Genomic DNA, 15,479 nt, shown 5'->3' on the forward strand with positions numbered 1-15,479 from the left:
CCTGCCAGTGTAAATCAGCACTTCCACATATTCTCCTGACGGCCCTCCGAGAGTTATACAGGGCACGTTTAAAATGCACAACCACAGAACGTGTCAGAAAAGACTTAAGACTTCTGATTAAGCATGTAGATTTGCAAAAGCATGATGTGATTGCTGTATTTTTTATTGAAAGTATGTCCTAAATTAAACATTTACAGTTTTTTACAATTATTTCACCACTAATTTCAGAACCCTAGTGTCAATTTTCAAAACTCCAGACACAAAATTCACAAAGATTGCCAAAATTGTATATATATTGTATATATATACTTTTACAGACAATGTTTTAATATTTGACATTACTGTACTGTATGTAAGAAAGCCCAATCACAGCAGACCAATGTCAGGCCTAGACTTACATTGACAGAAGGATCTTTCCAAGATTTTTGAGTAATGAAAACACCACTGTGATGTGGAGGAGAACCTGTGCCCAAATCCACAACACTAGACTGATGGAAACACATCCCAAAATAGAAATCTGATATATAGAAATATATGCAAATTACATATGTGACATAATAGTTCATATGAATTGTTCATATATATAATATGGCATACATGTCAAAATATTGCCTTTTTTTCAACTATTAGAATTACAAATATGTACATACAGTATATGCTACGTAAATATATTATTATGTTATATATTTTACCCCTACAAATATATTACCTATAATTTGTATAGGTGTCCATATGACTGTATATGAACAACAGTGATTTTTGCACTATTTTGGCAAATTATTGACTATTATGACATTTTATATACAGTATGTGGAATCCAGTTGTAATTTGCATATGTTGTCATATATCATGCCATATATCAGCTTTCTATTTGGGGATGTGCAGTGAGAAAAAAATGACAGTAAACATACATTATGATGGAATGAATAAAACGTTCAGTATATCCACTGTCTGTACTGTTCCCTCTACACTTATGTATAAACCATAATGAAACCTGTATCATATATTTTAAACAACAATATTTAATGATTGTTAAAGATTATTCATTGAAACGATGTGTATCTTGTGTGCTGATGATCTAAAGTTCTGTTCCTGTAGTATTTGTATGATAAAAAGATCATGTGAACCAATGATCCTGCAAATGGAAGACTTCTTTAAGATAATGAATGCAGCATGCAGAGTTTTGAACACTGGAGAGCCTGTGTTAGAAGTAGTGACTGTTTAGAGTTGTGTGTCTAGAATTTAGAAAATTTGGGTTTTGAAATTTGTGGCAAAACAATTCAAACTGTAATTTGAAGTAGCTATTTTTGCATGTATTGACACTGAGATGTGTGATGTATTTGCCTTGTGAAAACCAAATATGGCTAAATGAAGGAGTAAACGCTTTTTGTTTGTTTGTTTTTACAGTAGACTTAATCAAAATTTTTATATTAGACAATATTTTGTTGAATATGTATTTGTTTGTTTGCTCGTCCCTTGGCTGGTTTAGGGCTGTATGACAGTAGAACCATCAGTAGATGTCAGTAAATGCCCATTTTAATAAGTGAGTCATAGGGCTCCATTTTAACGATCTAAGCGCAAAGTCTAAAGCGCAGGCCGCAAAAGCATTAAGGGTCCGAAACCACTTTTGCTATTTTAAAGATGGAAAAATGCAGTTTGCGCCCTGGCACATGGTCTAACAGGGTTATGCTTATTCTCTAAATGAGTTTTGGGTGTGTTTTGAGCATAAAATGCATTAAACCAATCAAAGTCTCATCTCCCATTCCTTTTAATAGTCATTTGCGTCATTCCACGGTGCATTTGCTACTTAAATGGTGGACTTTGTAAGTGGAAAAACTGAACACTTCACTAGCGAGAAAACAGTTAAACAGACCATCTGCACAGCGAGGATAAAGAACAAGCCTCCTCCATTTGGCCTCTTTACTTTCTCTTTACTTTACTCCTTTACATTAGTGGATAAGGAAACGGTGTTGTACTCATTTCACTGAAAACATCCATTAGCCTATATATTTAATTTAATTTGTGAAGCGCAAAGATTTGTTTCAAAACTCTCTCTAAATTCAGTTCTGTTTTCCAGCAACTGAATAAATAAACAATAATAACCAAGTGTGGTCAAAAGACAGTTATATCCAAACACAGGTCCTACTCTTATGTCCCATAAGGTGACGCATACGTCTCCAAAACCTGACAGGTGAACAAATCTAAAGTTTTTATTGAAACAAATATAAATATGCATATAATAAATAATACTGCTAATAATAATAACATTATACAAATGCAAATTGTCATCAATAAACTGAAAAAAGCCCCCCGACATTAAGGCATGAAGTTTTATATTTATGTGAAAATATTTTTTTTGCAACATTTTAATCCTTAAATTTTTTTCATGTGTAAAGATATGTGTGTGTTGCTGTACATCCTGTGTGTATTAAACAATGTGTAAGCATTTGGACCTGCATAGGCGCATAAATAACTAGTTCTGCGCTGGACTTTAGACCTGCTTTTAGTTGATCAATCACCCGGTCTATTTCAGTTCCTCAAAATATTAACACGTCAACATTGCGCCTTAACACACCTCCTTTTTAGATCGGAATACTTATGAGTCCACAAAGTGACGCAAATGGATTTGCTATCAAAACAATGTGGCACAGAACATGAAAATTAGGGGTGCGCTGGTCAGAAAATAGCAAAAAATTGTGCCATACATGTCTTGCGCTGGGTGTATGACAGGGCCCATTGAATCATTTACTCAAACATTTTGTTAATTCATTCAGTAAAGAAGAAGAAGCATGGTGTTTCTTTAACATAAACATAACATACCTATAAATAAAATCTTATTTATTTAGCCATTGAACAAAATCAATATAACAGTACCTCACACAATCAATATCGGGTCAACACAGTGGAATGAACCGCCAATGAAACACAAAAATACAACTGCAATATTATCATAAGAAGTTTTCAGGATTTTTTGCCTTTAAAAATAGGAACTTTTTTAAAGAGGAACTTTTTCAAAGAGGAACTGTCCTATCTTTGAGCAGGAAGTGACCCGTTTCTCTTACCTGATCATAGATGAGCACTCCACATCGTAGATTCAAACAGGGTCAGTGTGTATTAGAGTCTGTAGCAGGTGCTGTAGAAAAGGCACACAAGAACCCTGAAAAGGAAGTTCACAGGTCAAAGGTCAAATGTGTGAGCGCACAAGGCAGCAGGGCTAAATAAAAAACAAATCATAAATGAATTCAATGTTTTCTCCAGATTTTCTGCAGATGACAGTGTGTGTGTGTGTGTGTGTGTGTGTGTGTGTGTGTGTGTGTGTGTGTGTGTGTGTGTGTGTGTGTGTGTGTGTTTATCGGTATGTGTGCACAGGAAGGTGACTAATTAAATGAGTACATTAATTACACGTTCGACACAAGACACGGTGCGTGATCTCTATGTGCGCGCATAAGCTTCCAACAATTCAAACCCGTGAATACAATGGCAATAATACAAAATAGGCTCATACTGCGTGTGTAATGACTAAATGAAATGAAGCCTGCTGGTTTTCCTGGGCTCAATGTGGCCTGTGTTCAGCTGTATTTTAGTGCTGCGTTTCCCAGCCAAATGTCATGCAAAGTGTCTGCAAAATGGTTTGATCTGAGCAAATTAATGTTGGACATAAAAGTCTGGCTTTCTCTTGGGCAGAGGCCAGGCTTTTCAGAGAGAAAGGGGAAAAGCACTTAGTTGTAAAAGCGAGTTGCGCTTTACATTTTGATTAGGTCGTTTTTCATGACTTGAAAAAAAAAATAGAGAGAAAGAAACAGAAGAGCTTGAGATTTCAGGGGTTAATGGAAGGTATTTATTCCCTGTTGTGCTGAAAAAGTTTCACATTTATTTATTTATTTCTCGCCATTTTAGGGTTAAATATCAGATGCATAGATCTGATTTGAATGGCACTGAGATTCTTAACTCAGTAATATTATAAAAATTATATTTGGCCGTGTATTTGAGGAAAGACCACCAACATGATTTCACCAAGTAGGACTTGTTCCTAGATTAACAAATGAAAAGTTCAGATGCAAAAAAAAGGCATCTTAAATTTTCTTCTACAGTGAACATTTTTCTTAGCCTCTTATGTTTGTTTGTTAACAATTGTTAATTGTTTCATGTTAAAAGCAATGAAAAGAGTTTGTCATTTGCCATATAAGTGAAATTACTGAATAAAGACATAGGAGCCTGAGTAAAATGCAAATTTTAGAACAAAAAACCAGATGGCACTTAGAGATGTTTGTATCTGAACTTACCTGCCACTTTATTAGGTACACCTGTTCAACTGCTCGTTAACTAATTTCTAATCAGCCAATCACATGGCAGCAACTCTGCATTTAGGCATATAGACGTGGTCAAGATGATCTGCTGCAGTTCAAACCAAGCATCAGAATAGGGAAGAAAGGTGATTTAAGTGACTTTGAATGTGGCATGGTTGTTGGTGCCAGACGGGCTGGTCTGAGTATTTCAGAAACTGCTGATATACTGGGATTTTCATGCACAACCATCTCTAGGGTTTAGGGTTCTCTTGATTTCTGCTGTGACATTTGGATTGTGGGGTCTAAATTTGATGTCAACAACATGAAAACATGGATGCATCCTGTCTTGTATCAACAGTTCAGGCTGGTGGTGGTGGTGTAATGGTATTTTCTTGGCACACTTTGGGCCCATTAGTCCATCCCTTCATGACCACAGTGTACCCATCTTCTGATGGCTACTTCCAGCAGGATAACGCATCATGTCATAAAGCGCAAATCATCTCAGACTGGTTTCTTGAACAAGACAATGAGTTCACTGTACTCAAATGGCCTCCACAGTCACCAGATCTAAATCCAATAGAGCACTTTTGGGATGTGGTGGATTGGGAGATTCGCATCATGAATGTGCATCTATCTATCTATCTATCTATCTATCTATCTATCTATCTATCTATCTATCTATCTATCTATCTATCTATCTATCTATCTATCTATCTATCTATCTATCTATCTATCTATCTATCTATCTATCTATCTATCTATCTATCTATCTATCTATCTATCTATCTATGTGGAATAAAAAAACACTTTACACAAGCCAAAAATCTTGAAAAATGAAAGATACATAAAAAATGTTTTTACAAGCAGTGTTTCATCTTAAAAATACACTGTTTATTCACATGTATCATGTGTCTATTAGAAGAAAAAAAAGGCAGAAAAAAGCAGCCCTGAAAAGGTTCATAATACTCCTATCCATAATTACAGTGCTTGAGTCTGTGCGAGTTAAAATAAAGGCCTCCATCATAATGTCAGTCTCAGATGCTCAGACTTGGATCATGATCCACGAGTGCTCGGCTCCATGGTAACCAGTATTAAGTGGACACTATAATCATATCATTAATTCAGCTTTGTGACCTCTTTGTCTCTATTTTTAAAAGCAGGTGAGAAGGTAACAGAGCTCCACACTCCTCTGCAAAACAGCTCTCTGCTTTTACACAGCAGAGCAATTTTACACTAGCGCACATCATTGGAGAAGCAGTGGGAGCTCGCTTAATGCCTTTAGTGAGAAAACAGACAGAGAGATTTTTCTCTTATGATTAGAAAGTATGCAGCCTGCTATGACTTGACATTATGCGGTAATTGGCACATTCACATTTGCCTGGATTTACTTCATTTATAAGGTAAACATTATTGTCGTTTAGATATTTTTAATTTGGCAGAAAATAACATGTTTTAATTTGATGTGGTTGAAAAATCAAGGGTATTACACCAAATATTTATGTATTAACTCATCTGTTGTATAAAAATTATATAATTGTGTAAAAACATGGCACTTTTAATTATTTTATGCACTAAAAATTCCTCAAAAAGAAAACAGAATGTTCATTCATTCATTCATTTTCTTTTCGACTTAGTCCCTTTATTAATCTGGGGTCGCCACAGCGGAATTAACTTATCCAGCATATGTTTTACACAGCGGATGCCCTTCCAGCTGCAACCTATCACTGGGAAATACCCATACACACTCATTCATTCACACTCATACACCACAGCCAATTTAGCCCACCCAATTCACCTAAAGCACATGTCTTTGCACTGTGAGGGAAACCAGAGCACCCGGAGAAAACCCTCGTGAACACGGGGAGAACATGCAAACTCCACACAGAGCCGAGGCTCGAACCAGCGACCTTCTTGCTGTGAGGCGATCATGCCACTGTGACGCCAACTATCAGAATATAAAAACACGATTATAAGTCATAAAACCAGAGAAACTACACATTTTACACAACTACAAGACATTTAAAATGATACAAATAACACAATAAGTCTAAACACGTTATTGACGTTACTCTGAACTGTCCTGTGTTTTATTTTTTCTCAGAGAAGTGAGTATCCTGCTGAATCAGATGCATCACTCTTGTGCATGGTGTTCTAAATTCAGGTCAGTGCCAAACCACATCACATTTACAGCCTTGCTGTCCATATTCATGCATTCACTCTCTCCTACAGATGAATCTCCCATCCACCTGTGCTTAATCCAAAATCTGCCAAATCACATTTTGTAACAATTGGCACAATTTGGCAAAGTTGGCAAATAAATATGTATATTAAATAAAAATGTAAAAAATAAAATAGAAAATAATAGAATAAAAATGAAATAGAAAAGTATTTCTCAGTGCAGGAACAATACAATTATACAGTGCTCAGCATATATGAGTACACCCCGCAAAAAATCTCTTACTTAAATTATTTTCTATAGGATGCTTTACAGTATTATATTTGTGCACATACATTAGATTAGTCAGTACGGAAGCCAAAACTGGAGCTTATCTAACAAAATAACTTACAATAACAGTCCAAAAACTAGTACACCCAAACTTATATATTAGGGAAAAATATTATTATTATTATTATTATTATTATTATTATTATTATTATTATTATTATTATTATTATTATTTATTTTTTTATTTTTTTAAAGAGCAAAAAATCAAGAGAAACTAAAATATATAAAATTTGTTGAAATGTTGTAGTTTGTATTTATTTTGCAATATTTTGCAAATTTTAAAATATTATGTTAAAATGCATTATTTTTCTATTTCTAAAGATGTTCGCTAACTGAAATATTATTTTGATAAATATATCTGTTTAATAAATCTGTTTTGTTTAAATGGACCAAATTATTTTACGTATATTCAATGAGAAATAGATTAAAATATTAATTTTACTCAATTATCCTGTACACCTTTTTCCCTTCTGCACTGAGAATATATTTTTCTTTCTTTTTCCTGGCTGTCCACTGTATTTTCTGAATTATGAACTGAGTAAAATACATTCCCAATATCCCCTTTGTGACAACTAGGGGTGAGAATCAGTGATATGTGACCCTGGACCACAGAGCAAGTCATAAGTGTTTTTTTTTTGTGGTTTATATATCATCTGAAAGCAGAATGAATAATCTTTCCATTAATATAATATAGTTTGCTAGGATGGGACAATAGCTACGTTTACATGGACATCATTCATTGAATGCTTTGCCTTAATTTGAATAAGACAATAATATGATTAAGATGTTTACATGAGTTGTTGTCTGAATGTTCCTTTCATGATCCTGTTTTACATGTTATTAGGGTTGGGTCGACAGACGATGCCATCGTCCAATAGCCAATAGACATCATGCAGCAGCAGCAACCCGCTTGCGAAAAATACATACTTAGGCCCGTTTACACCAATCTGTCGTAATTTGTGCGTAACTTATCTTTATTTATTTATGATTTGGTTATGGGTAAAGCAAAGACCATGCGGGTCAGGTAGCTGAAACAGTAGGCTACAAATAATTAATTTGTTATTAATTAATTAATTATTCATAAATAATGAACAACGATGCCATCGACCATCGCGATGTTTCACAATTAGACATCGTACGATGCCAATTTGTTCGACATTGCCCAACCCTACATGTTATAGCACATAATTCGATTAACGTCACTGCTTCACCACGCTAGCCACACTTCCTCCGGAATTTCATGTAATTTCGGGTGTTTCATTTTTAATCTGTCGACTTTAACTGCAGTTGGGCACTTTCACTTTCATTTAGAAACATTTTATGCATTCCCCTGTGACAATTGGAATACTGGATGCGACTATATCTCTGCATTTTATGATGCAGGTGTCTGTGGTCCTGTACTGACTCGGTAGGTGCAGAAAATAGTGTCAAACAACCATGTGTGTATAGACTATCCTGTCGCAAAATGCCGTGAAAATCCTACAGGACAGCAATAGTTTGATTAAGGTGTTAACATGTCTGTACTGCTTTTCAATAATGCGACTAAAATCAGCATACTCCACACATCTTAATCTGATTTCTGTTTAGTTCAATGACCTTAATGGGATTAAATCAATCAAAAATCACTGTTTACATGGTAGAGTCTTAATCGGAGTATTATCTTAATCGGATTAAAATCGGATTATTGGTGTCCATATGTAAACGTACTCACTGTTTGGCTGATATACAACTATTTGAAAATCTGAGGATGCAAAAATGTAAATACTGAGGATATCACCTTTAAAGTTGCCCAAATTAAATATTTAGCAATGCAAATGACAAATCATAAAATATACATATTTGTTTTTATATTTACAGTAGGAAATTTACAAAACATCTTCATGGAACATGAAATTTTAAAAATACCTGTGAATTTGTTGGACATATTTTTTTCCCAACCCATAGTAAAAACATTTGATTATAATATGCCAAAAACAAAGTAAACACAAATTTAGATCACAAATGAATCTAAATGTTTATGTCTTTGTGCTAGAAATATATGTAAATGAGTGAATATTTAATTAAACGGTGGAATTTGAGGTTTATATATCATCTCAAAGCAGAATAAATAATCTTTCCAATAATGTATAGTTTGGAAGGACAGGACCATGTTTAACTGTATACAACTACTTGTATAAATACTGAGGATATCATCTTTAAAGTTGCCCAGATTAAATATTTAGCTATGCAAATGACAAATTAATAAATATACACTAGTTAAATTACAGTAGGGCATTTAAAAAATGTCTTCATGAAACTTTTTGATCAAAAATACCTGTGAAATTGTTGGACATATATTTTCCCAACCCTTAGTAAAAACATTTGATTATAATATGTCAAATACTAAAATAAACACAGATTTAGATCACAAATCCATCCATATATTCATATCTTTGTGCTATAAATGTATGCAAATGAGTGACTATTTCATTAGACAATGCTATATTTGCATTTTAAACAACATCTGAGAAAGCTTAATATACAAAACCTTCGATTTTAATGTAATCAATCAACTGGGGAAGTACAGATACAACTGTTAGCTATTTACAGTACTTTACCCTATTCACCTGCAGTAAATCACGGATGAGAAGCATATGCTGATAAACACAGACGCAGGCTCGCGTGCCGCTGATACGCACAGAAAGGTGTCTGTCGCTGTTAATGTCATGCTGTCTACTAAGTGAACGTCTCAGTCACCTCTCATTTCCTTCCCCTCATCACCATCGCTCTCGTTCTCTTTTTACTCTTTCACACACAAGTGGACACATCATCATCATCTTCATCATCTTACACACATCAGCATCACTGGACACACACACTCTCACGCATATCGAGAAGCGGAGAGATGCTCTTTCTGAGTGAAAGAGGGAGAGATGACAAGTAAGAGGGGAAGAACACAGGAAGCACATTAGTTATCTGCCTCTCGCTTTCACATCCCATTAGAGTTACACTCCTCCATCTGCTCCCTCACTCTTCTTCTTCTTCACCTCCAATAGTCTCTGTCCTGCTGCACTTTACTACCGCGGCCTACCTGACTAAATGACACTTCACACCAAACACACACACACACATGCAGACATATGAATGGCTGAAATATTTACAGAGCTGCAGAATGGAGGAATAAAAAAAGCAGCAAGGATTGATGGGATAAAAGGGAAAGAAAAAATGAAAAGTGGAAATTATACAAAACCTTTTTTTTAAATAACGTAAATGATATAATAATATTGTCAAAATATGAGCGAAATTGGTCTAGAGATTTTCCATTATTTGTTTATTCATTTTTTGTTTATTTTTTTTACAAATACATTTATTTGATTAAACATGCTTTAGTTGTAATTTACTCAGGAATAATAAATAAATAAATAAATAAATATAAATATAAAAATAAATATAAAAATATATAAATAAATAAATAAATAAATAAATAAAACAAACAAATAAATAAATAAATAAAAACATTTTATTAATTCCTTTTTTTGCAAACATAATTCAGTGGAACAAACTTCATTGGACAATATTTTTTGTGTAAAATACTTGTTTTGATCTACATGTAAAACATAAACTTTTAAACTAGTTAATATTTAGAACATACATTTACGTATTTACAACAACATATGTAATAATTATAATAATAAATAAATAAATAAATAAATAAATAAATAAATAAAGTAGTTAAGCTACAGTGGGGGAAAACTATTCAACACGTCATGTTTTTTTTTTTTTTTCTCCGGGAACAATATTTCCAATGGAGCTGTTGACATAAAATTGAATCAGATTTTGGTAGAAACCCAAGCAATACAAAAAAAAAAAAATATATATATATATATATATATATATATATATATATATATATATATATATATATATATATATATATATATATATATATATATATATATATATATATATATATATATATATCTCACTGTTTAATAACAATGGAATGACACAAATAGAAAGTCTTGAACTACTTAAATGTATTTAATACTTTATATAAAAGACTTTTTTTGATGATGGCAGCTTAAAGACGCCTCTTAAATGAAGAATAAAGTCACATGCATTGCTCAGGTGTGAGTTTTTCCCAGACTTCAACAGAGTGTAAAAACTTGATAGTTCTGTGGGTCTCGTCTATCAAATCTGATCTTTATTTTGTATTTTATGTTGTACTCAAGTCAGGAAATTGGCTGGTCCATTCTACAGCTTGATTTTCACCACAGCGAAATGAACCGCCAACTTATCCAGCATATGTTTTACGCAGCGGATGTCGTTCGAACTGCAACACATCATTGGTAAACATCCATACACACTCATTCACTAGGGCCAATTAGCTTACCCAATTCATCTATATCGCATGTCTCTGGACTGTGGGGAAAACCGGAGCACCTGGAGGAAACCCACAAGATCATGGGGAGAACATGCGTACTCCACACAGAAATGCCAACTGACCCAGCCGAGGCTCGAACCAGCGACCTTCTTGCTGTGAGATCGTGCCACCCACTTTGCCACCGTGATGCCCCCTGTGTCTTTTCATTTTCATTCAATTTATTTTCAGCTTAGTCCCTTTATTAATCTGAATCGTCAACTTATCCAGCATAGGTTTTACGCTGCGTATACCCTTCCAGCTGCAACCCATCACTGGGAAATCATTTCATTTTATTATGCATAACTTAATTTGTAAACTATTTAAATTTGTAAACATTTTCTTTGCACATATGTATTTCTTTGGTTGTTACCAACATCCAGTAAAAATTTCAAGTCGACCTTTAGAAATATGTTTTCTGAGAAAAATGGTGATGTGTTGAATACGTGTTTCCCCCACTGTATATTACAATTTGTTGTATAGTTTACTGCTCTAAATATAAACTGACAAGAATCGTTTTGGTATATGAACTATTATTATTATTTTTTTTCAATATTAGAAGATGCTTTCTGTAAATAGTTGTAAACTTATACAAATCACATTTATTTATTTACTTAGAGAGAAAAAATGTGTTATTCAAAAATAATCTACAACATTTGATCAAAAGTAAATATTATTTTTTTAATGTTTCTGCTCATAAAATGCAGCTTTGTTGATACTACAACAACTACTACTACTACTACTAATAGTTATCATTGTTGTTATTTTTTTATTTATTATTATTGTAATTGTTATTATTATTAATAATAATGAAATAAATTAATTATTTAAATTAAATTACTTTTTTGACAGGTTTAATTCTGTAAAACAAAACAGCATATTCAGAATAAATGCTACTTTATAGTTTTAAATAAAGATTACGTCCCAGCAGGCACACAACATCATAAGTAGGCGTGTCAAAATTAATGGTTTCTTCGGTGCCGTAACTTACTATGGCGAGGGAGGCAAGCGAGAGACAATGAGACAATTACTTAAAAACGCAGAAACTGTGCACAATTTCACTGCGTGTGTTTGCTGGTCAGTCTTTCTCTGACACTTACAGCAGAAGCCCCTATTTCACTGCGATTGAGAAAATGAAGGTAAACTCTTCATTTCTTTCTCTCACCATGGCCCGGTTGTCCTGCTGGCGTGACGTTCCCTCTCCTCGCGACTGTTACAGCGATACTTGTAGATTGAGACACAAGTGTGTGTCAGCAGAGCGAGTTTTCTCTGTCTAGCATAAATCAGCTGTGATCGGCGCTGCTGTTTATCAGTGTCACTAAAGCCAATCGCAGCCTTTTCTTTTGAACATGTGACCAATCACAGGGGTGTAATGCTGCGTTCACACCAGATGCGAAAGAAGCATAAAGCGCGAGTGATTTATATGATTTATAAGTCAATGCAAAGACACGAATAGACATCCAGCGGCACAATACGCGCAAATGAGAACGCAAATGAAACACTCAAGTTTGAAAATCTGAACTTCAGAGAACATTCGCGTTGTTTTAACCAATCAGGAGCTTGCTTTTGTGGGGGCGTGATTATGACATAGCACCTGTTGTTGTTCCATCATCCAGGTACAGTTTCTGGAGGAGTTGATGAACTTACAGAGCTAGATCCATCTCTGAATGGATTTAGTGGACTCAGACACGGCTCCAAACGAATCAACGCTGTTTTCAGCCTTACTAAAGCAGATAAACACAGCTATTCTCTCAATATAATCTATGTAAGCCATTTAGCAACAAAGCTAGAGTCACCAGGCAGACAGAAGCGAATCAGCGTCTGTTGTGAAGTGAAGTTGATGCATGAACGAAAGCGGATTTGACGTGCGAATGACGCAAGTAAACTCAAAATGTTTACTTGTGTCTATTTACGCACGAATAGCATGATTTATCTACGCGTACCGCGTCTGGTGTGAACACAGCTTAAGAAAGAACTCACTAGACAAGGCTCAGAAAATGAGCGGGGTATTTATATTTGTTTATTTGCTATAAATGCTCATGTTGTTTTTAAAGGTACAGTTCTAACTGCTTGTATTAAAGGACAACATTGTATTACAAATAGTAGATAAATAAAAATCTTTTTTATACAAAAATTGCTCTGCTGTGAAGAAAATATAAAACTGTGTATGGAAAGCATCGTCAATGTACCGAGATGCACCGAGATCAAATTGAAGCGTATCGATGGCATGATATTGTAACAGAACTGAACCATGAAACCAGTGTAGGTTCACTCCTCTAATCATAAGACGTGAATATTAGGTTAGATTTAGGTCATGATGTCAGGTGACCAAAATTCAATGTCTAGGCAATAACTATGTCAAATTATGTTGATATTTGGTTGATTTTAGGTTGAGATGGAAAGCAACCACAATCCAATGTCTGATAGATGTCATAGTGGTAACGTCCACACAATGTCAAGGTGTAACATGATTGGAAGTTTATATTTGGTTGATTTTAGGTTGGACATTGGCCGGCCTGAAGTTGGGTTCTGACGTCAACCCGATTTTCATTTCTAAAGAAAATCCAACGTCCCCATGACCTTGGTGCACGTTGGGGTACAACGTCAATATGACGTCATGTTGACATCCAGTGCCTGCAGGGTTAAGTATGTTTAGCAAGAAAATGCTATTCAGCCCTCCTTGTTTCAAACTTTGACTTTAAATCATTGTGTTTTTTGTCATTTCATCACAAGCTATTAGCATATTTCTTAAATGTAGAAGCGATTTCTGATTGGCAAAAGTTTCTGCACCAAATTCATCTACAGAGAGATTATATGCATTCCAGTCTGTCTATAATCCCAATACACTTCACATTTCCTCCCTTTAAGCAAACTCAAAGCTATAAAACAATTATCACGAGGTTGCTACATATTTATCTCATTTACAAAGCTCTTTCTTCCATTATGGCTAAAAGTAAACGCTATGGCATCGGCAGCGAGAGCATTGTTGAAAAGCCACAGTTGTGTTTGTCCCTCCAGACTCTCCATACACACACAGAAGCTCTTCAGGGGGTTGTTAGCTGTGAGTTTAGCCACCACAAGCGCTCCAGCTCATGCACTAATTATTTTCATAGTCAGCCGGGTGTGCAGAGCTGGCCTGCAAGTTGTGCAAATGCTTATTTAAGCTGTGTAACTGACATCCATATGGTTTTTATCACCATGAAGGAACGTTTGAACTGCTTGTGTTTTCATGCGGCCAAGGCTCTGACCTGTCTGTCAGAAACACTCATATGTGTTGCGTCTCTGGGAAATTCTATGCCATAATGTTCTGAATCAGTGTGTTTTTTTTCCTTACTGAGTCAATGCTGTACTCAAAATGTTAAAAAACTCAACCACCGTTGGTATTTCTAGTCTAGTGTCTTTTTTAATTAGTATTATCATTTTTTTATACTTTACATTTTTGGAATGATTTAATATTTTTTTTAATTGATGTTTTCTAAAACATGAGACTGTGATGTTTATTTGGTACACCGTAAAACCCAACAGTCAACTTTATCAAATGAAATGAGTGTAGTTAACTCAAAATTGACTGTAAGTTAATTCTACTCATTTGAAAAGAGTTTTGAACTCAGTGTTAAAGGTAATGAGTTAATTAAATACCTCATTACTTCAACTTAAATGGATTAAGTTCGCAGTACTCATATAGATAAGTTTTTAACTCAAATGGTTTGTAGCAATCTGTTTCCTTAAACGGTTTGAGTTGCGTTAACCTATTGGGTTTTACAGTACTCAGTTGGTTTGAATTCTCTTAATTTATTGGGTTTTACTGTGCTAAAATTGCTTCGTTTCCTCAAATGGATTACATTCACAGTACTCATTAGGATTCATTTTTGAGCTTAAATGGTTTTTGGCAATCAGTTTCCTCAAATGGTTTGAGTTAGCTTAAGTTTTTGGGTTTTGCAGTGTAACTATATAAGAAAGAGTTAAGGTTGTGTTTTGGATCAAATACATGTTACACTCTCAGAAATAAAGGTACACGAGCTGTCACTGGGGTGGTACCTTTTCAAAATTTGTACACATTTGTACCTAAAAGGTCCATATTAAAACCTCAAGGGTACATATTAGTACCTAAAAAGTACAAAAGTGTTCCTCTTAAAATTTGTAGGTACCAATATATACTTTTGAGGTACCAATATGGACCCTTTAAGTACAAATGTGTACCTTTTGAAAAGGTACCACCCCAGTGACAGCTCGCGCACCTTAATTTCTGAGAGTGTAGGGTCAGAACTAGACTTTAAAAATAGCTGTT

At 34.5% G+C, this 15,479-nt stretch overlaps 1 long non-coding RNA gene across 2 annotated transcripts in view; it reads left to right on the top strand.

The window, feature by feature from the left end:
* Window positions 1–15,214, top strand: part of LOC130232228 (uncharacterized) — a 28,447-nt gene extending 13,233 nt beyond the window's left edge. Inside the window, exons 2-3 of one of the 2 annotated variants that reach the window (XR_008838096.1) lie at window positions 6,388–6,447; window positions 13,691–15,214. This is a non-coding gene — a long non-coding RNA (uncharacterized LOC130232228). Of the gene's footprint in view, window positions 1–6,387; window positions 6,448–7,636; window positions 8,617–13,690 lie in introns of those variants that run through there. The other variant, XR_008838095.1, reaches the window with a different exon arrangement.
* The last annotated feature ends 265 nt before the right edge of the window (window positions 15,215–15,479 follow it).

Source organism: Danio aesculapii, chromosome 7 (genome assembly GCF_903798145.1).
Source record: "Danio aesculapii chromosome 7, fDanAes4.1, whole genome shotgun sequence".
NCBI classification, from domain to species: Eukaryota; Metazoa; Chordata; class Actinopteri; order Cypriniformes; family Danionidae; genus Danio; species Danio aesculapii.